Here is a 23,828-nt window from a genome sequence, read left to right as displayed (position 1 = left end):
ATATGAAAAGCCATCTAATGGATAAAGAGAAGAGGGATGGAGAGGGAAACAGGAAATGGAGATGGGAGAAAGAATGAAAAAAGAATTAAGATATGTCATGTACATGTACAAACTCCCCATGATGAATGTAATCTTATGTACTGCAAATGTGTCCCCCAAAAAAGTTCACATGGACAAGAAATAGAAAAAAAAAGGTTCCACTTGCAGTAGAATGCTAAAATGGGAAGAGGATACTAGATTTGTTCATTTTGCAACCCATATATTAAAATTAGCAGTAATATATGCTAACCAAAGGAAAATTTTAAGCAAATATAACATCTAATGCCTCCCAACAAATTGTTTATTTATTGTGAAGAAAAGAAAAAAATACAGTGGTAAATTCAGACTACATATTGACCATGTGATCTAAATTAAGATCATCAATGAGAGACAGATGGGTAGCATGTGCTTCCAGACCTTAGAAGCAACATCCCTGTACAATAATAGTCCAGTTTAGAATGCATAACCTCAATCTAATCATGAGGAAACATAAGACAAACACAAATCCAGAAATGTTCTAGTAAGAATGAGAGGAGTAGCCATATTTAAATATGGCAAAGTCATAAAAAACAAAGACTGGAAATTTCCCAAAGTATAAGAAGCTAAAAAGACTCACCTGTCCCAAGACCGGATCCAAGGGGGTTGGGGGGCACATATGCTGTAAGGTCAATCATCAAATTGGAATATGGATGAAAAAGTATTGTTTCTATGTAAATTTATAAAACTGACATGAAATACACTCAAGTGTTTAGCATCTGTGTAGCTTAACTTAAAATAGTTCAGGAAAAAAATTATACGTATATAAAAGAAAACTCATCCACACACAAGAGTAAGCAAAAGGGATGTTCTCTGCACTATTTTTATTTCTAAATCTTTTGCAAATTTAAGTTATTTCCAATTTAAAAGTTTAAAGAAAGCTAAATCCACCTAAGAGAAACAAGAGCAACAGGAAAATAAAATTTGAAAACCCTGCTAACCAATTGCTTTTAAAACATTCACAAATGTATAGGTTTCAAGTTACTTTTCAGAATTTTTTCTTCTTTAAGAGCCTACATTCTTTCTTGAAATATGAAAATACCTACAGCTTTCTAAATAAGTTAATATGTTGAAGTCAACATTCCATCAATTGTAGGTTGCTTATTAGAAACATCAGGAGGGAGGAAAAGCATTGAAATTAAAGACCTGTATTCTCCACATTATCTACCTTTACCATTCATTTGCTGTTGATTGTACTCCAGTTCCCAAATGTAAAGCCCAGATCTTAAATTATGACTTCAGTTTTTATGACAAAGAGGAATATCCGAGACATGAACTGAGTGGAAAACGAGGAGGAAACTCTACTACTATATTGAAGAAAGCAAGCTGAAAACTGTGTGCCCTAATTGAGTACCTAAATAACTGCATTCTTCTCATAAAGCATATCACTTTGTGGCATATTAAAATTCTGGAAAGGTACTCTTGCTAGTTTTTACCCATGAGTTTGACCTCTGAAGCAAAAGCACTTTTGCTATTTTTTCTTTGAAATGTAATTCAGGAATTTGCACCCCCTTGTGGTCTAACATAAAATTCTTCTTCTTCTTTTTTTTTTTTAATTATTCATTTTTGAAAACTCGTTTTTTCCAGTTGGATTTTTGCTCAGGCAAAAATAAACCATATTACTTGATTTTGTTTTCGCTCACTTGAGCAAATGAAGATGTCACTAAAGGGTTTTTTCCTTTGTTAAATAATATTTTAAACAAAATTAGATAAATTTTCTAAGAGACCTCCACATAAACTTTTCCACATTAACTGTGGAAAAGAAATAACTGCACACACCTCATTAGTTATATAAGGACTCAACAGGAAACTACATGTGCAAGCTTAGCACAGTGCTTGATACATAATAGATACTCAGTGTTACTATTTATCAAGATCTTCATTACAGTGTTCTTGACAGGCTTTATCTATAAGATTGTTATCAAAAATTCTACAGTGAGGATATCAGGATGTGTTATTTACCTATTCATAAAGTTCTAGCACAATCTTGCAAATAAATTCCTCCAACATACTAATGTATCTACACTTCCAGATTCTCCCAACAGGCATATTTCTAAAGTACAAAGAATAATCATCTCTGGGTGTTAGAAATGTGGACAGTTTTTACTTTATGTATTTTAGACTCTTTAATAAGCACAAAAATAAAATGATTTCCACACATCATATACTTATGAAGTGGTAAGATAACTAAACATCCTTATTCACCTGACAAGAAGCATTCCTCATATTTGTCAAAAATCATCTCTCGGGCTGATTTATCTTTTTTTTTTTTTTTTTTTTTTTGCTTTTTATCGGTACCGGGGATCAAACTCACGACCACCTGCTTGCAAGGCAGGTGCTTATGCCGCTGAGCTAAATCCCCAGCCCTGATTTATCATTTTAAGGGGCTCTTTGAACAAGAATGCTAAATCCTACTGGCAGTGACTTAAATTTGAAAATACCCATTACAAAGAAGACATTTTAAAGGGCCAGTGTTAATGGCTCACAAAAATAGCTAATATTTACTTATATGTTAAACATTGTTGAAAGGCTTGATTAAAAAGACATGGTGGCGCCTGTCTGTAAGCACAACCCCAGATACTCAGGAGGCTGAAACAGATCCTGTTTAGGCAATTTAGCAAGAACCCAGTTTCAAAAAGGACTCAGATGTAGTTCAGTGGGAAAGCATCCCTAGGTTTCATCCCCAAAACAACAACAAAAAAAAATAGGAAGGGGACTTTAATACATCAGCTTATTTGCATGCTTAAAAACTATCTACTGAGCTACTAATATTATTCCTTTTCAAACAAAAAGCCCAACTGATGAAGTATCACCTAAGGTCACACATGTAGCAAATTAGCAGAGGGTGGATTCACACCAGGCCTTTTTCTTCAAGTCCACCCATTTAAAACTATACAAAATTGCCATGGAAATTTAAAACACATAGCACTCTGCTCTGTTATTTTTGATGATCTCAAAGTGCTAATGTCCATTGCTTTTCCAACTTTACCTTAATGTAATGCTAACCTTTTCCCATTTCCTTATTTCTTAGTACTTGAGAAACTTCTATATCCATTGTGAACTCACTATGATGGAGTATACCTTTTTATACTCAAACAATTGTAGATCATCATAAATTCTTTTAGAGCAGGAACTGATAGAAACAGTGATATTTCAGATTTTAAACTGTCGAATTCTTTAGAAAATGCTCTTTGGGGTTAAGAAAAAAAAGGTAGCCAACCAAAAATAATCTTAAAGAAAAAGTGTCTCAAGCAAATACATGATTAAGAAGACTTTAAAGAAAGATGTTAAAATGTTGATAATTTAGCCAAGTGTGGTGGTACATGCCTGTATGCCCAGAATTCTTAGAAGACTGAGACAGGAGATTTGACTCCAATTTAGGCAATTTAGCGACCCAGTGAAATTTGCAAGTTCCAGTACTGCCTGGGGAATTTTTTGAAATCCTGAATCAAAATTTAAAAGGGCAGAGTGATTTGCCTAGGGATATATCTCAGTGAGAACTGAGGGTGGGTGTCATAGCTCAGAACTGAAGGCCCTAGGTTCAAGCTCCATACAAGAGGGGAAAATATCTGATGCATTACTTACTGCTCTATCTTAGCGCCCAGTTTTTCAAGATTAACAAAAGTTTGCCCTAGGAATTTGGGGCAGGTCTCATATTTTAAGCATCAATTGTTATCATCTGTAAAAAGATAATATAATACCTACTTCACAGGACAGTTATGGGCAATAAACACGTACAATCTACAAGGCGTTTATGTAGCACAGTGCCCTCCAGTCAATACGTGGTAGTTACTACTGTACGTTTTTTAGCGCGTTGCATAACGGAAATCGTCTCTGCTGGATTCAGTAGCTAATTTACCACTTTTTAAATCACCCTAAGTGACATTCAAAGATTACCTATTCCTATCTCCAACTTGTAGCAGAAACTAAAGACTAGAAAAATGGCAAGAGAAATTGAATTCGATGGAAACGCCCGCATAACAGGCAGCCTAGACAGAGAAGGGCTCCGTATTTTAGAAAACTAGGCAAGGGCGCGCGCGACGTGGAGGGAAGGGGGAAACCACGCCTCCTGTGTTTGCGCAGGTTGGGACTGCAGTTTGGTAGCCCGGGCACTGGAAATCACAGATGAGGGCTCTGCCACGTGAAACCAAGGACACCACTATAATTCCTACCTAGTTTAAACTATTCTGCAGTTTAAGTCAGGCGTGGTTGCACACGCCTGTAATCCCAGCACTAGTGAGGCTGAGCGAGTTCAAAGCCAGCCTGGGCTACATAGTGAGTTCAGGGTTGGCCTGAACCACACACTGAAGCCGTCAGTTCCGCGGCCAGCTGTGATAGCTCCCGGTTACGGGTTCGTGACCCGCAAAAGCAGACTGGCGGGTTGTTTTACGCACTTGTGTGTCCAGGCACATGTTTTCAGAGGCACATCCGGTGGTTTGGAGTTTTGTAAAACGTTCTTTTCGCCTAAACTAGACCCCAGTTTTGTTTACCTTCAACTGTAGATTAAATGCCTGTAGTCTGATAGGTATTTGTGGAGTTTATGGCCAGCAAATGAAGTCTACGCCCGCCGCTGTACAAAGACGCACCACACAAGCAAGAAAATAGCGAACAGGCACTGAAAAGGCGGAGGCGCACAACCAGGATTCTACGCATGTGCAAAGCCTAGCGTGTGCGTTTGCGCCTGCGTAAAAATCGGGCTAGCGAGAGGGTGGGGGTTAATAGGAGGTATTGACAGCGGTGGAAGCAGCCCGCGTTCCCGGCATGCTTCGGGGCGGCGGGGTTGGCTCTAACGAATTTGAATGAGGAGCTTCAGCGCTTTCGGCGCCATTTTCGAGTGATGCCTGATCTCATCAATCTAGCGGGAGAGACTGGATAACCTGTCCGGGAGTATAGCACCACTAAGACCACGCCAAAAAAATCACTAAAAAATCACCAAAAATAACTTAGAGAAAAGAGCAGCCCGCGGAACTTCGCCACGCTTGGCGCAGTCGGTAAGAGCCTATAGAAGTAGTAGAGCGGGCTCGGAAGGTGGCAGTGGTAGGGCAGAGGGAGTGGGCGCGGGGCCCGCCCCCACTTCGATCGCGAAAATTCCCTGGAGAGGGTAGAGGGTAACTTGGACGTTTACGAATGGGAGGCAGTGGGCACGTTGCGGCGCGAGCGCGAGGAACGGGGACGGGGGGATGGGAGCCGCAGTTTTGAGCGGGACGCCGCGGACGGCAGCCCTTCCGCCGCCTGCCAGCGGATCTGTCAGCAGGACCCCCGGCCCGCCCGGACGCGGCGGGTCCCCGCTCTCCCGGGCGCCCTGACAAGAGAGAGGAACACGCGTCTCCCCTATTTCGAACTGAGCAGCCTTTCCGCGCAGTTTTCCCGGTCCGCTGATGGCTGTCTTCTCTTACTAAGTAACCTAAGCGGACGGAAAATTCGGGACCCGGAGTAACGGTGCTCCTGGTCAGCCGTAGCCCTCCCCCGGCACCCAGCCTCCCACCCTGTGGTCACTGACTGCAGGCCGGGAAGTGTGCGGCAGCCCCGCCGCGCTTCCCGGGCGCCTGGTCCGGCGCGTCCTTGTAGGTGGGAATGGGAGCGGCCGCTGCCGGCGCTGCGGGCGGACTGCGTGGGGCGGGGACAGGCCTTGGGTGCAGCGGTCCTGGGAAGATGCTGGACTTTCGCTTCGAGCTCTGGATTTCGGTCCTGAGCTTTCCCGGCGCTGGCCTTCCTCGAGGGGGAGGGGTGTTCAGGGTGAGATGAAAGATGGGGCTGCGAGCTCGCAATTTTCTTCTCCTGGTTATTTTCTTGGCTGATCGCAAGCCTTGAAGCATGTCTCAAAGGAAAAAAAAAAAAAAAAAACCCGTTAGACTGTATCGATGTTTTCCTGCAGAAAAGCCTTTTTAGACAACTTAATGGTAATGTTGGTATCCCCACCTTTTCTTGGGAACTCTCTTGACGGCGGAGAGAAAAAGGAGTTGTCTTTCCCGTTAGGGATTTTTTTCTTAGCTGTTGGCGTGTATCAACCATTAGTCGACAACTCTTGAGTAAAGTGAGCCTAGTGACGGCTTTAACGCAAATGCTTAATGGATAATAACTGCATTTGTAAAAATCCCTTATTAAACGTTCATTACATGTTGAATATCTTTTCCGTGCTGAAGGCACCCCTAGATTAACTCTTCGCTGATGGGATGTTTTGCTTGTGGGGCGCGCGGCTCTGGGTTACAGATATCTTGGGGATGGTTTTTGCAGCGCTGTTCAATTCGCAAAGAGGAATAACGCTGCCTAGGAACACCAGTGATACACTCTTTAGGACTGTCAGCCTACAAAGTTTTTTCTCTCTCAAAGCAATAAAACGATCGATTTCGTATATTTCTATGAAGACTAGGGGACCCGCCCTTACTTAACATCTTTTCCGGAGGAGAGTAGGAGAGCGCAACGTGATGTTTTTCAAATTGTTTCTAACGGAGCGCCCTAAACCCTGGACTTCTTTACCCATTGATTGGCTGGAAGAAAGCTGGACTGGGGGTTTGAATGTTGAATGCTAGATTATTTTTCACGACCAACCGAAAAATTTTTATTTTTAGTCGGAGAACCACAGAAATAGGAACAAAACGTTAAGACTGGAAGTTAAAGAAAAGTGTTTAGTAGTTTTTTTACTTCCACAAAGGACTTTCGGGTGGTTCTGAAATGTGTATGAAAAGTAAAACTAAAGGGACTATTTTCCCAAAATTGTATTTCTGCTGGCTGAAATTACAAAACCTGTATATTTGCTGTTTCCTTATTGGTTAAAAACTGAGTGAAGGATTTAGTTTTTTTCTTTAGATAAAAATTTCATTTTACACTACATGTATTTGCTGGATGCAGATTACTAGAGACTTCTTTTATTTTGATGAAATAAAACTTTAATTTTTTTAATGCTAAATCATTTTTTCCACGTGTTCCTTAAAATTGGATATATTTTTAGAATTTTGCTTACTTCAGTCATTGCAGTGGAGTTCAAATTTTAATGTACAAGAAATTTTTGTTTAATTTAGCTAATAGAACAGGTACGTATGAACAGGTGCGTATATATAGTATATGTGATTGCATTCCTTTGACACATAAATAGATTGTATACTGGAGTACATGCATGTTTTATTTGATTGTTTTCAATTGATGTTTATTGTTGCTTGAGACAAACATCAGTATATTTCTGTTTATTATCAAGCTTGCCGGTCCATTTATTTGCATCTTGATAAGAGGCGGGTGTGGTTTTTAGAAAAAGGTAATGAACAGCTAAGAATTGTTGCTGCTTTTAAAAAGAATTTTTAAAATTTCACAGAAATTCATAACCTTTTATGAACAGTAATTGTAATTTTGAAAGTGTATTTTATATTGTCAAATATACATTGTTAGAAAATACTTAAAACTGTAGGGCTGTAAATATATATAAGCAAGCAGTATAGCTGAGTGTAAATCTTGCTATTTTGTGTTGCCCTCATAACAATAATTGTGATCATTGAATCCATATTCATTATCTCTTCTCAGAGCTCTATTTTGGGTCATTTCATGAAAATTTTGAAACAGGTACTATTTATCCTCTATGAAATTTGATTTAATGAAATTGTAGGATGTCTTATTTCTGGTTCGAATACCTTTATATGGAGTACCTGGAATAATGGGGTTTGCTTTTTATTGTTGGTCTTTGTTTTTGTATTTTAATTTTCATTCAAATTGACTTTTAGGGTATTTAGGGGTAGGGGAAAACTTCACTGGACTGGTTAAGCATATCCATATACTTTTTTAATGCTTTGGGGTATGGAATTTTTGTTTTATTATAGGTTTTTTCTTGTTTTGAGAGTGATGGGTAAAGGTTACTTTGTTTAATAAGCCCTAGTTTGAAAGAAGTGATGGATTTCTTCATTTAAAATAAATAAAGCTTCTAAATACATTATCACCTAAATAAAATCCACAACCTTTGAAATATTTTCTCTATTATGTAATGCTAGATAAAGAGATTATGGTGTACTTGTGAACACGGTGAACATGTAGGTTTTAGTCCCAAGGAAATATATATTTTTTAAAGTTTATATGCAGTTATCTATGTTTTTCTACAGAAATTGATACAGTAGTTCTAACTTATTTTCTGCTGTTGTAAGGACTAAGAAAGTCATTATTACAGAAAAACAATGGGGAATGATACTGTTACAGTAGCTCACCTTTTTATAAAGCTAGATTTACATACTGGGGGAGAAGGAACAACAAAAGGTATCAGTCTTCATTTGATTAGCCTTTATACTGTTTTTTTTAAAAATCCAAGTAAAAGTCTGATTTTAGACTTTTTAAAATGCCATTAATTTGTCTTCATTGTATGTTTTCTAATCAGATTAATATCAATTTTAATGTTAATCAAAAACCACATGTAAGAATGAAAATTTCAGAGTAACTTTCACATTCTGGATTCCTTGTTTTGTGTACTACATTTCTCAGTTTTTTGTTTTATAAAGGCATATGTATATTTTTTATTTCTATTTATTGTTTCTAATAACTATTCAGAATGTCATAAAATACTTTAAGAAATACCAGTCAGTTGACTTGGTTTACAGAAAGAAAAAAAAATTCCCAAAGACTATCATAGCTATTTCTTCTATAACGCATAAGCTTTCACCAGTTGGATTGTAAATTTACAGTTTTGAAAAACTTAACTGTATTCTTAAACTATTAACTAAGTTTAAATGGTTTGCCTTTTTTGCGTTTGTTTAATGACAGTCCCAAATTGATTTTTTTTCTTTTTTCTTTTTTCTTTTTTTTTTTTTTTTTTTTTTACCCCTTCTAGGAGAAAGATTAGTCTATTACTAGAAGACATGCCTTAGAAAATTGTCAGAATATATGAGTGGCTTTGTCTTCTTTTTTTTCCAACTGAGCAAACTTAGAAACATAGTGCTTTACAACTAATTTTGGCACATAATTAGAACTCTGAAGCATAATTGCTGAAATTTGTTGCCCCAAATCTCATAATGCCTAAGAAAATTAGTAATAAAATACTTTATTTAAAATAATTATTGAAAAGGAGAGAAAGCATTCAATTTTCAGAAGTGACAGCGTAAGAACACTAAAGTGGTGATTGTTAGGCTAATAATACCATATTTAGAATATCACGTTACTAATATATGTGGCTGTGTTACCTGATTTATGTGTAAATGACTGTAGATCTACAAATACTGTTTTCTGGTAGAGAAATGCTAAATACATATTTTTTATTTTATTAATACTTATAAGAAATTTAACACCCTTTTGTTCAATCCTATCTTATTTTCTCTAAAGAGTGTTTACACTGTAAAGGCTTAAAGTGGTTTCTAAGTATTAATAAGCTGTGATAAATTAGAATTTTATTATCTAAAGGTTTTTTAATGTCACATTTTTACAAATACATTTTATTAAATATTTCTCTAACTTATATCCAGACCTCTTTTGTTCTTATTATGTAGCATTTTTTGTTTCCCTACTGTTTAAAATCTTACACTGCCATGTTAAAATTTAACATTTAGTTTTTTGCTGTTTTTTTTAACTTAATACACCTTAATTCTCAGTCTGCTTAAAATATGGAAAACTTAATTTTTAAATGTTATATTGTTTGAATTGGTATTTATGAGATACATGATTGTATGAGTTTTGTCACAAATAAATATTTGACTCAGGAATAAAGGTTTTTCTGATGTGGGATTTTTTTTGTTGTTTTCGTAAGTCATTCTTAAAGTGAAAAACTCATTCAGAGCACTATGGTGTAATTTAAACCATGGTTAAAAAATAAACCTTGGTAATTTAATATTTTTATATAGTTGATGGTCACTAAATCATTAAGATTCAGAAAGGTGAAGCGTGTGAAAAAGACACTCATATACTCAGTTAAATCTCACCTTTACTTTGAAACATTAAAACACTATTGATATAGTGGCTGTCTATTGTATTACTTGTAAGTATTTTAATTATTTGAAAAATAAATTACAAATTTTGATGTTAGAACTATAATGTGTTAAAATATTTGGAAATGTCCAGATATTCATTTAGGCTTGGTTAAAGACTGAAGTTGAAAATAATGTAATTTCTATTAGCATTAATTCATTTTATAATTTGAGGGAAAATTAGTTAAATTTTGTCCCTATGACTTGCATAATTTTTTTAATCTCTGTGGATTTTGAGTTTTAAAAGCACAGACTATTTCTGATTCGTTTTTTTTTTTAAAGTTCCTTCTGCTAGTTCTCTGACAGCTACCTACATACACACATCCATGCTGCTTTGAAAACAAATGTCCTAAAGAGTAATGAAAGCAGAAACACATTCTGATTTGTTTGAAGAGGCTTCGGATGACAAAGCGTATCACAGGTGTTCCTAATTAAGTTATTTCTTGAAACATTATTTTCACTGGTAGGGCTTCTTAGAGTATTGGCAGGATTGGGGGCATTTTGAAGACTACCTCTGTGTTCAGAGATCAACTGAAGAGCGGCAGGAGACAGAAATCTGTTGATTGTCTTCATGTTCTAATACATGACATTTTTATTGCAGGTTTTGACCTTTAAGTGAGCCAGTTCTGGAAAACAACCAAAGTTCTTTGATTGAATACTCGCATGCATTGGAACATGATTAGGAGATTAAGGTATACTAATGAATTTTAAAAGCATATCACTTTATATCTTTGCAGCAAAAGTGGTCTTGATAATTTCTGATGCTGAAACTTTTAGGTGAACTAAAATCAGTAATTAAAAATTAATTTAAAAGTCCTGTGAATTGGTCAAAACTGAGTTGTCATGCTTATTAAAACTCCAGATTTTTTAAATATAATTGATGATCACAAATTGCATTAGATCCAACGCTAACAGATTTTTTCCCAAGAGTATATAACTGCGTAATGATTTTTTTTCTTTAAGAATGTTATTACAATGTGCTATGTAAAATAAGTATGTAGCAGACTTCATTTTATAAAATGAATTTAAATCAAATGGAATTTGGTTTTTGGCTATTAGTTTGGGAAGTACATAGAGTCTACAAGTTAGCAGAGATTGAGACAATTTGAAGAAGACACATAGCATTCCAAGTTCTGTCCTAACCAAAAGTGCCAATTTGGTTGAAACTGAAAAACCTGCTTTCTTAAGCAGAAACTAGCTTCTTACTCATAGATTCTCTCTGATTAAAAACATTCAACTTGTTCATATCAAAAGTTACTAACTCTTTAATAATAAACTTGTAGAATATCTGAACAACCAACAACTTTTATTATCTTAACCTCCAAAATACTTCACCTCAGTATCGTTTTTCTGGCTTTTTTTTTTTTTTTTTTTTTTTAATACCTCCAGTTGAAATTTTCATTAGGTATTTAGCTAGTATAATTTTTATTTTCTAAATAGTGACCTGATACAATGAAGATTAATGCTGAACAGTATTACTAAGTATAGTTGGTTAATTCTTTAACAGTAAACTATTAATGGTAATATTTTTAGAAGATATTTCTTCGTGAGTTGCCAAAACATAACAATTTTTTTGTAAAATATTCAACTAAAAATACTAAGATTTGGGAAATCCTAAAGGTTTGTTTTTATAAGAAAAATTTTAATTTAGTCTTAAAATTGAAGTATAATTGTCATGGTCATAGAACTTCTTTTAGCTTTAAACAGTTTATTAGATAGATGATCCAGGAATGTGACTCTGTCGGCAGTTGAGGCTAAATGTTAAAATTTAATAGAAATCTAATATATTATAGAAGTTCTGCTATTATTTTATTGTCACTCTGTAAGGAGATTGTTTAAGATAAATACACAGTATAGAATATCTTTAAAACTTTCATTTTGGAGTGTTATAAAGCAGTTTATTTTGAATACAATGAAAATAAACACACATACCCCCCCCAAGTTAATTAGTTTCCAAATTAGTATGAAGATGAAAATTTAAAAATGAGTATCTGGGTTCAGTTTATCACTTTCAATCCAGGTGTCTTTCACATGGCCTTAGTAAGTTAAATGAAGGAAGAAAAACATAATGAATTTATATTTTAAATAAAAATATACAATCACAGAGTTCTTCCTAACTTACAATGTATGATGTTTGAAAGTTTCAAAACTTACTGTTTGAAAACAAGTATTTAACATACAGTTGTCCTCTCTGTAGTTATGTTGCTTGTAAACTTCTAAAAATTTTGCTTAGTAATATTTAAAAGCATCAATAGTTATTAACAGTTTTCTTGTATTTATCATTTCTCACAATGTGAGAAACTTTAACCTACTTAATACTGTGTGTTATTGTCAATTGTTAAAGGTTTTTACTGTTATGTTTGATTGGGTTTCTTTTAATCAACTCTTAAGATCCATTTTTGTAAAGATTTTGGCTTTCAAATTTGCAAACCTGATTATATCTAATTAACCCTTTGATTGGCCCTAAAGTATTGTCTGTTTTTGTTTTATTAAAATAGTTGTCTTTAGGGTGTTTAATCTGTCTCTCAACAAAGAAACTTAAATTTTCTTCATTAGTCTGTCTGACATATATAATACTGGATTAAAAGGGCAATGTAATTAAGCAGTTTTATAAAGTATAGCAGTTTGCTTTGATAGAGGTTTTAGAATGTAACAGGATTTTTTTTAATAACATACAATTAACTCAATAAAAATTCTTTTAAACATTTATTTGAAGCAACTTTGTGCATGTGTGTATTTTGGTTTTTCTTTTTCTTAAATAATAGCCTTAATCTAGTTCTATTGTTTTTCTTCAAATAAGACCTAGTGTGGCTGGGATGGTGGTGCACAACTGTAATCCCAGAATTTGAGAGGCTGAGGCAGGATGATCATAGTGAGTTGGTGGGCAACCAGGGCTATGTAGGTCAGTTCAAGGGTAACCTGCACTATATAGTGAGCCTGCCTCAAAACAACAGCAAAAAAGAAAAGAAAGGGAGAGACCTGATGTATCAGAACTAGTGTTTTCTGATCAGTGTTCTTCAAAAGCCAACATTTAATTACTGTGAGAGTTTAAGTTTTAATTATCATTTTGAAGTACAGTTTCTCTTCCTAGCACTACAAACCAGACTTGATATTCCATTAATATATACCTGGGTTGGTTTTACTTTCCTATTTTCATGATTAGAATTTCTTGGAAGACAAACATGCAGTATGTTTTAAGTGTGATTTCTGAAATGGATTAATTCATTATATTTTTGAATGTCTGCTTTTAAAAAATTCTTCAGTAATAGTCTTTTCCATCATATAGCTTTCATACTAAATATATACAAAGTTATCTTGTTATCTTGTGGCCTTCAAATGTAATGGATTTTTAACATTGATCCCTCACTGAATTGCTAAACAAAAAAAATTTTTTTTCAATTTTGATAAAAATAAAAGGCTGTAGTTTTGTTTTATAAAATATGATCTGAATTTAAAATATTGCTACAATTTCATTATTTTTTTAAAAACTAGACTTTGTTACTAGGTATTACTATTTTAAATTGCCAGTTGTAATCTATGTATGAGTTAATGTGTCAAAATACTTTCACATTTTTCTGACTTTTTCTGAATCAAAAATTGCTTAAATGCTGATAGTTTCCATTTATTTTTTATTTTTTTGGTACTGGGGATCAAACTCATAACCTTGAGCTTACAAGGCAAGTGCTTATGCCTCTGAGTTAAATTCCCAAACTGGTTTCCATTTAAATTTAAACATGGAAGCACGGTGGTATTTGTCTTCAAGAGGATCATCCTGAGTTCCAGGCCAGCCTGAACTACATTGCAAGACCCTCTCTCAAAAGGAAACAAAAGAATTAAAAATAAATAAATTTAAACATGATTTACATTTAAAATTAGAGGTCTTTTTTTGGGTGCAGGGTGGGGAGGGTATCAGGAATTGAACTCAGGACCTCACACTTGCCAGGCAAGCTCTGTGCCACTGAGCTAAATCCCCAGTCCCTAAAGTTATAGGTCTTTAGCATTATGTATTTATAGCTAGTAATTCAACAGAATCAGTATTTCCATTTGTCTTAATCACTGGTTGAGTCTATGTTACTAAGCTCTGTAAAGTAGCTACATTTTAAGTAGGTAAATTGCATATTGAAGTTTTTTTGATAGTTGAGATTTTTGTTAAATCTTTATGGGTTAAACTCTTTATTCTTTGCTAATAGTGTCTGAAGTCAGACATATGGTGGTGATTAAATATGTGGGACCTGGGAGGAAGCCAGGGGCATTTTGTAAGCAAAATATTAACTTCATTTCTTTATTGGAATTTGAGCACTTTATTTCCTGGAGAATAGCTAGAAATGATACCCTCTTTATGCGTTCAGCCTTATAACTGGTTAAAACTCTTCAGTGACTTGATAATTGAGCAGTTTAATCTTAGGAGCTGATGATTATTGTGTGCCATTGATTTTTTTTTACTTTATGCCTACATTGCAGATTGTCTTTTGAACCAAAACACTAATTTTGTCTTTACTGTGTTTACCCACTTTTTAAACAAAAATCACAATTTTATCATACGGTGATATAAGCAGACTTGGTTGATAGCTTGAGCAGAACCCTTTTTTTTTCCTCTGTATTAATTACAGATAGTTTCTTAACTTGCTACTTAAGAAGCAGAAGCAGCAGTGAAAGTTAATAAATAAATATTACCACCCCAAACCTTTTTCTTGTCCCTTACAGTTGGGAACGGAAGCTAGGGGATAACTACTGCTTATCAGCTGTTCTTTAGATAGCATCAATATACAGTACCCCACCATCTTTACAGACCAGGTGTAAAAGCCCCAGCTTTCAGTGTATTCATACAGTTTGGAGGACACTTTTGTTGAGAGAAAAGTGTTTTCTTCTTGCTCTAGCATAAAGAAAACAGCAGGTGCTTATAGTCCTTAGGCTATTATTTTTTACTATATAGTTTTAGTTCATTTAATTTTTATTTATGAAAAAATTATTAGAATGGAAAATTATCTTCTGGAATTATGTATGGTATGTTTCATGGTTTTCACTTTTAAGCTGATAGGCTGGAAAAAAAAGTTATTAACTAAATAGCTGCTGATCCTACTTTGAGGCTATTCTAGGCATGATAGTGAGTTGAAAGCCGCTCTGAACTGCACAGGGAGACCCTGTCTCAAAAAATGAAAACACAGAGCTGGGGATTTACCTCAGTGGCACAAACGCCTGCCTGGCAAGCTGGGGGTCATGAGTTCGATCCCTGGTACAGAAAGAAAGAGAGAGAGAGAGAAACAGAAAATGAAAAAAAAAAGAGAGTTTTCTTGGGAAAGAAAAGTAAAGGTTACTGTTGCCATACTGAAATAGTTTACTTTTTCTCCCTACTTTTGGGCCATATTCTAATCCTACATTTACTTTTTTGACCTCGTTTAAACAAGGCTATTGATTTTGCTATCATTTAAAAAATCCTATACTACTCCCTGCTATAAATAACAAGAAACAAGGTAGGCCACAGCTAAAACCTTGTCCTAATTTTTCCTCCCTATTAAACTATTTTCTCTATTATAGTGGTATAGCTGCTATTTCTTATTAAAATAATATCACTTCAGATTATTCTAACTCTTTTAGAAATAGGACTTTGTACTTTTGAATAATAGACAAGAGTTCTTAATTTGTACAATATGAATTTGTACAAACATAACCTAAGTATTCACATTTTTCTCTTTATATAAATTTCTATAGATTATAGTTACAGGAAAGTGGATTTTACACTTAAAGTTCCAGTTTTGTTTATAAAACTGTTGGTGGCAAACTACAAATAACATTTTTGTTTTAATGGATAAGCCTAATATCCCAGTTTAAAATCTGACATTTGCAGTAATACACCTCCCTACCCCACCCAGTACTGATGGTTGAACTCAAGACCTTTACACTGAGCTGCATTCCCTACTCTAAAAACTATATTTTTATGTTTAAACAGTCACCAAGTTGCCCAGGATAGACAGACTTTCAGCCCTTCTGCCTCTGCCTCCCAGAGTTCTGAAGTTACACACCCAGCTTCAGTAGCAATTATATTTTTGTTATTGATTATTTATTGCTAAGAGCATTTTAAAAATGTTATTTTATTAGTACATGTGTGTATTATATAATGTTTACTTGGCAGAAACTTGTACATGAAAATCTCTTAATTCCTTTTTTATGTCCTTTCCTCCCTTCCCCACCCATCCCATCTCTTGATCCCTTTACTTTATTTTTGGTGTTTTATACATGTTTGTAATACACAATGTATACACTCCTCATGTGGGTTTGGTGCATATACAAAGTACATTCGAATTTCTTTTTCCATTTTCTTTCCCTCCTCACCATCTCTTGACCCCCTTTCCCTTTGAGAAAGATCTGTTTCCCTACTTATTATCTTTTATGTTGTTCTTTTTTATTTTGAGTTTCTTTATTTTTAAAAGACAACTATAGTTTCTCCCTATTTTTATCACAAATCATTCCTGATCACTCTCATTCTTACCAAACACAATAAACTGCAAAATAGAATATTATTTCTCTGGTATTACTACCTAAAAAAGCATTTGTCATTTATAATGTGACCTTATTCATATGAAATAATAAATGAGACTATAACTTATTTTGGCATTGTGAAGTCAAGCATATTCGAATTCCTTTTTTTAAAAAATACTTTGGCATACTTTAACAGGTAACACTAATTACTGTTATCTACTTTGAAAACATCTTTTCCTCCATTAATTCCCACTTAATGTCTGTGGACCACCTGTACCACAATAACCTAAAATAAAACATTTTTCCAGACACTGGCTATTTCAGAACCTCTGGAGGTGGGGCTTTGGAATTTGTGGGTTTTTTACTGCCTGTACCAGATTTTTTCTTTTTCTTTTTCTTTTTTTTTTTTTCAGGACACTACATATTAGAAGCATTGGATAAAATGAAATAGTGAAATTTTGTTCCATCCCAGTAAACTATTCATATCTCTTGATTTTTATTTTTTAAAATTAAAAAAAATTTTTTTTTGTCTTTTGAATTGGGAATTTTTGTAACAAGAGTTATAATTAAGTTATCAGTGTAACCTCAATTCTATGAAGAAAAATCTGTTACCAAAGCTTTATTTTTTGTGCAGGTGCCTTGGGCCAAATTTTACTAGTCCATGTGTTTGAAACATTAAGTATGCCTGTGTTAGACATAATTGGTGAAAGCAGAAAGAATTGATCATGTACAAATTTTCATCTAGATGACAGTTGTTTTTCTAAAAAAATATTTTCATTTGAATTTTTCGTATTTTCAAATGAAAAAGGGGAACTTTTCATATTCTGTTTGTTGGCACATTTGGAAATATCCTAATAAAGCTGAAGATACAATAGATTCGAAATGGTATTGATGAGCTCAGACATGTTTTAAACACATCTTGTTTATTTTTAGTAGCAAAATATTGAAGCAATGTAAATATTAAGCAACAGGAGAATGGTAAATGGTAACATAGCCTTGCAATAAACTATATAGCATTTAAAATGAGAGTTGTATATATCACCGGATACCTGTCTTCAGCAAAAACAAAAACTGTAGGAACATAATATACAGTCATGTAATATTTATATAAAATGTATAAGTCTGTGGTGTGGTTGCATTTTCAGTGAGTGGAATGGGATCAGAGTAAGCACACTAGGAACTATATCCATAATTGTGAATGTATGCATTTAATAAAGAGTGAGAGACATCAATCTTGGAATATAATCTTGAAATAATTTAAGATATCTGCAGTTCTGTGATATCCTCCAGAAGTTCAGCATACTCCAAGTTAAACATTGAAGTATGAGTTTTGTTTACACTTACTTATATTTTACTTCTGTTTCAGAAGGCAATAGAAAAATCTAAAAACTAACTGCATTATAAATAATGTAAATGCTGCTGCTGGCTGTATTCTATAATTCTGTGATATGTAAGCATCAGAAATAAATGATTGTTGATCTCAAATCGAAAGTATTCTAACTTCAGTGATCAAATGCTTAAAGTCTTCACTTTTATCTTTTCCCTAGGTTTCATGATAAAGTGAAGACCGTAATAAAACAGCCTCTTAGCCTAGCAGTTCTTATTTTGTAAGTATTAACTATCAATTCCCACTGCCATTGTTATAAAAAGTTACCATTGGTATCATTTTTCAGTTCATTTCTGATTATTTTTTCTATTCTAGACATCAGCTTTTCAATCTCTTATTCCCCTACACACTGAGGTTTAATGTTAATTTAAATTTAGAGCAAACTAATACAGCCTTGGATAAGTTTTCTATTTAGGGAAGTATTTTATAGCTAGGTCCTATTATCTCTTAAGTTTAAGAATCACAATTTTGAATCTTTTTCCTTCAGAGACATTTGCAGATAAGTAGTGGTCTTTTTAATTAACAATACTTAGGCTTATTTATCTTAAAATTTTATAAATTGAGAGTGCTGTCAGGTGTGGTGGCTCACACCTGTAATCCCAGCACTCTGGAACCTGAAGCAGGAGAATCTCTGCAAATATGAGGCCAGCCTGAACTACATAGCAAGACCTTGTCTCCAAATAAATAGATAGTATCCTTTCTACTTGAAATAATTTTTTTACATTTCACTAGATAACACTTGCGTCTTCTTTGAGAGCCACTTCATAGTTAACTATTAAAACAGGAAAGCATTCCCTTTCCTTTTATATATACAGTGGACCCCCAAAATTTGAGGATCCTAGAGCCCCCACAAATTGTTAAAAACCACAAACTTCATATATGGTTAGGAAAATGCCGTATATATGCCTGATTTTATAGTTTAAATCCTAAATATGTGTGTAATTTAATTTATTAAAATACTGTATGAATAAAGCCTTAAAAGGTGCAGGGCATTTTGGCAGCATGTTAGGGGTCTTATGGCTTTAAGATGACCAAAACATGTGGGGAATGCTGGTGCATGTGCCAGAGATGGGTTATAGGGCAGCTGCCAGTCAGCAGCAAGGAAAGCTAAATAATGCACTGGTGTTGGCTACTTGCAAACCTCCCACCAAAAAAGCAATTGCAAATGATGTTTGTGTTTCTGTGAAAATGTTCAGTGTTTCCACGGACAATTATTAGTTAGGTTCTAAGGAAAAAATCTACAAATGACAGAGGTCACAAAATCTGAACCACAACTTTGTGAGAATATACTGCATACATGCATACCTCTTTATTAGAATAAGAATCATTTGCTCCTGATTCACTTAACTTTAGAGAAGCTTGTAATTCTGATATGATAATTCTAACAAGTTAGTTGAAATTGTATCTGTGGAAGAACTCGTGGATTAGGGACATGTTAAATGCACAGTATACTTATTTCCCTAAAAGTATTTGAGACTCTTAAGTTACTAAAATGATTAATTTCTTTCTGTTCCCTGAGCTAATTCTCCATCTCTAAAGAAAACTAAACTCAAGTGTAGCTGTTTCTGTTCTTAAAGGTGTTGAAGCATGGGCTTGTTTAAATGAAAGCTAGTGCTTCAGATGCTTTCCTTTAACACATACTTGCTTTCGTGTTTCAGATCATATGTATATTAAAGGGTTGATGTTATGAGTGTAGATCGGCCATCAAACTCAATAAATTGTAAGGTTTGGAGGGGGTGAGGGATCAGTTAAATGCTGAGAACTGTTAATAATGAGCCAGTTTGCAAAGTAGTAGCCAAATGCCACAGGTCAATTATTTTTCTAATTTTTTTCTTTCATATTTTTTTCTCTGGAAAGTTAGAATGGAAACATTTGCAAAGCCCTAAAGAATCCTACGTAATCCGGGGTTGGGTTCCTTAATTGGTCCCTTGGAAGCCAGCTCAGCTTTTCTTCAACTTAACTCTTAGGAAAAGAAATCTTTTATATTGGTATTATATTTCTCCTGTAAATTGGCAGTTGATCCACTTTTCAAAAAGAAATATATATCATTTACCTCCTGATTTATAAGTACTGATAACATTATATACTTTAGCTTATTTTATGTCCTTTATAAATTTCAAAGCAAATCATCTTTCTTGGCTGTTTTCCAGCATCTTTCAAACATAGATCATTTGCCATATTTTATAGTTGGACTGCTTCTGTGGTATTTTCTATGTAGGTAGTTTATGTGGCATTCTCTTCCTGTAAATTTTAGGTGATAATATTTCCAATTAAATAATATCCAGAAAAAGTTACATGGTTACAGTAGTCAGTGATGCTATGTGATTTTGGTATGTCCTCCTTTCTTACTTTTAGTGTTTAACACTAAATAGTTCTTCTAACAGGGATTTTTTTGAACTATTATTTTATGGAATGTGTGTTATGTTTAGTGCTGTCAAAATTAAATAATTTTTAAAAATTAAATAATGGCAATGATTTGGGTTCATTTTTCCATATTAAGTTTGCCTTTCAGTTTAAACATCTAACCCTTTTGTTGCTGACAAGAGGCTGAGAAATAGTCATAGCTTTCTTTTTACTTTCCCCTTTGCTGTACTGAACTTTGAACCCAGGACCTTCATACTGAGCTGTATTCCCGATCCTTTTCTGTTTTGAGGGAGGGTCTCCCTAAACTGCCCAGGCTGACCTCAGCCTCCCAAGTAGTTTGGATTACTGTTGTTTGCCTCTGCGTGGTTTCCACTTTTTTGAACTGTTTGAGTTTCGCATTCTGTTTTTAAATACATATACTTAAATTATGTATTTGTTATGTGAGTTTAAGTAACTGTTATTTAGATCTTTAAAACATCTTTATAGAGAATTGTCAGCAGTTAAGGGCATTATATTATCTTTTTATGTAAAGTAGCAAAGATCTTAAGAAACTGACTTTACAAACAGGCAAACAAAAAGATAAACATAAAACAGAAAATTCACTATTTAGTGCTGTCTGTGTCTGTAGTCCTGCAAACAACTTTAATCTAGATAAATTACTTCCTAATTTAAGAGACATCAATTTGCCTATCTCAAGCTATAAAGAGAAATGACAGTGTTTCCCATGTAGGACAAGTTATCAAGAGATTTTTAAAAATATTATCAAATTGGTGATAAAATAGCATTGGCCTATAAGGATGCCAATCCAGAAAATGTTGTCTGTTGTTGAATAAAAAATAGTATAAATATAGGATGAACCCAAAGCACTGGAAAAAGACTATTTCAATCAGTGGGACAGTTATTGATGATATAGCAAGTGATAATATGTTTTGCTTTTGATAAAAATCATATGCACTAGACAACTGAAAATCTGATTTTTAATTTATTCATGATAGAAACAGAGTCCTATGTAAACCACTGTCTACCTCACAAGAAAATTATAGATATTTTAAATAAATTTTTTGTGGTACTGGTGGTAAAGAAGTAAGATGAATTACTATTATTTAGTAGATGTATCAAATCTACACCCTGAAAGTTACAGATTGTTTTATAATTTTAAAATTTATTTTTTTGGTGGTACTAGAGATTAAACCCAGAACCTGTGCATGGAGCTATCTCCCAGCCCTTTTTGTATTTTTTTTATTTTAAGACAAGGTATCACTAAGTTGTTCAAGCTGGGCTTGAATTTGAAATTTTCCTGTCTTAGCCTCCCAGAGTGCTGGGATTACAGGCACATGCTACCATACTCAGCCTATAATTTATGAACACAGGAAAAGTTCACAAAGTACTATAATTGTTTCTTGGTCATTATTCAAATAACCACTATTTTCTAAGAATTACACAATGTTTAGTCAAATATCAGGTACTCACTGTCTTCAGAGCCTTCATAGAGTTGCCATGTGTGCTTAACAGAATAATTGAGTTAAAGCTGAGTTTTCATAGGTTTATGTTCTCAAAAAAATTGCAACAATAAAATTAATTTTAGTGCCAAAATTATAGGCTTGTGTTTCCCCATCCTGGAAAACTTCTCAGTTTGTAAAGAGTCAAAGGAAAATAATAATTTATTTATGAAGTTATATTCGATGTTTACCTAAGAAAATTCAAAATTATATCCCACATATTTGATTTAAACAGTAACTTAAATATACAAATATAAGGAATTCTGGTAAGTAGGAATTTGAAGCTCTAAGATAACATTCCCAGAGCATTAGATATAATTGTAGCTCCTATTAGTCTGAAACTTGTGTGTTTAAATTTATTTCCATGTAAAAAGAGAAGTAAATTGAATACAAAATTGAAATATATGTTCATTTGTTAGTTTCCACAATTGTTTGACCAAAATTATCAGTTTCAGTCATCCTATTAAAACCAAAAAACAAATTTATGATTATTTTTGTTACTAAAATTTTTTAGCTGAATGTGTTGGTGTATGTCTGTAATCCCAGCATTGTGGGAGGCTAAGGCAGAATGATTACAAGTTCAAGCCTAGCTTGGGCAACTTGGCAAAACCCTGTGTCACAATTTTTAAAAATTAAAAAATGATATAGCTCAGTGCTGCCTGTCCCCCAATTTTTTTCTTTACCTTATGTAATTACATTTTCTCATAGCAAAAATTATTTGTAACTCATGAAAATTAAATTTTTAAATATTTCATTGTATGAACTACAAAGAAGGCCATCACTTTCAAGTTCCTTATCTCTGATCAGATTTCATAGTCTCAGTCAAAAATATTTAGAGAAACAATATCAGTTTAACCTGAATTTGTAAAAATTGGTTTGAGGCAGTCTTACTGTATGGTTCATTCTGACTTTGAACTCAAAGTGGCCTCAGGCTTAGAGCCATCCTGCTTTATAGCCCTTGAGTACTAGGATTGCTGGTATGACCCACCATACCCAGTGTGTTTTAATTTAATAATGCAACTGTTTATATCCAGGTTTAGCCATACATAGTAGTTCTTTATGCCCTTAGAATTTGGTACTTTATAATCAAATTTATGCACAAAATTGTCAGTTTGCTCTCTAAATCCTAAACAAGACAACTTGAAGTTGCTATGGCTTAACTGTTTTTTGCAAAGGCCCATGTGTTCAAGCCTTGATTGTCAACCTGTGTCACTATTGAAGATGGAAAATTTATTTATTTTATTTATTTATTTTGAAGATGGAAAATTTATGAGGTGGGGCCTAATAGAAGGAAGTTAGGTCAGTGAGGACAAGTCCTTAAAAGGGGTATTATTAGCCAGGTCTTTCTTGTCTCCTTTTTTGGTTCCCGGCTGTCATGAATTGAAAGACCTCTTGTGCCACACATTCCTACCATCATGCAGTGTGCTACAACAGAGCTAAGTGATCAGGGACTATGTCAGGTATTTTGTCACAGAAATGAAAAGTGTATTAACACAATTCTAAAAGTCATTTCAAAATGATCTTTATTTTAGCCATAGAATATTAGAGTTAGAACTGCAGTAAACTTTTTCTTATTGTTACAAATTGTATTTATGCAGATGATAACTAGCAGAAAATAAAAATCTCATAAGAGAGCAGGTTTCAGCTTAGATAGAACTTCATTCTTTGACCCTAGACCTTTCTTCTAAAAATAGTGTTATGTCTTTTCTCTAGGCAAAACATACCAAGGGTCTTCCACTGGTTTTGACAGAATCAATTATAGACCATGAACATGGATATCCCACGCTGAGTCACCTACATTTTATACTGTTTATCTTAAAATATTGTTTATAGAACTCAATATACTCCATTTGGCCAAGGTACAGAGTATACTGCCTTTCTTATGAATCATGTACTTCTGGGTTTTTTTTAATAATTTACTTTTTAATGAAACCAGACTGCACAATCTTTCTCTTTTGTCATCTGTCTGAAATGTCAAATCCTGCTATAAATTTAGATTTAGCAGCTATTTAATGACTATCTCTGTCCACGCTAGATGTGCTCACACAAGTTTAATATTACATAATGTAAATGACAGAGCTATGAAATAGGCATAAATTT

At 34.0% G+C, this 23,828-nt stretch overlaps 1 long non-coding RNA gene across 3 annotated transcripts in view; it reads left to right on the top strand.

Annotated features, from left to right (window-relative positions):
• Positions 1-164: 164 nt before the first annotated feature.
• The window catches only part of LOC106025137 (uncharacterized), an 83,760-nt gene continuing 60,096 nt past the window's right edge, over positions 165-23,828 (top strand). For all 3 annotated transcript variants that reach the window (XR_010041839.1, XR_010041841.1, XR_010041840.1), the window contains exons 1-3: positions 165-5,066; positions 10,603-10,693; positions 18,026-18,085. This is a non-coding gene — a long non-coding RNA (uncharacterized LOC106025137). The remainder of the gene's footprint in view (positions 5,067-10,602; positions 10,694-18,025; positions 18,086-23,828) is intronic.

This window comes from Cavia porcellus, unplaced genomic scaffold (assembly GCF_034190915.1).
Source record: "Cavia porcellus strain 051 isolate PalLab524CR breed Dunkin Hartley unplaced genomic scaffold, mCavPor4.1 scaffold_21, whole genome shotgun sequence".
In the NCBI taxonomy this organism is placed as follows: Eukaryota; Metazoa; Chordata; class Mammalia; order Rodentia; family Caviidae; genus Cavia; species Cavia porcellus.
Note: the sequence above shows the minus strand (reverse complement) of the source record. Positions and strands in the feature narration are given on the sequence as shown.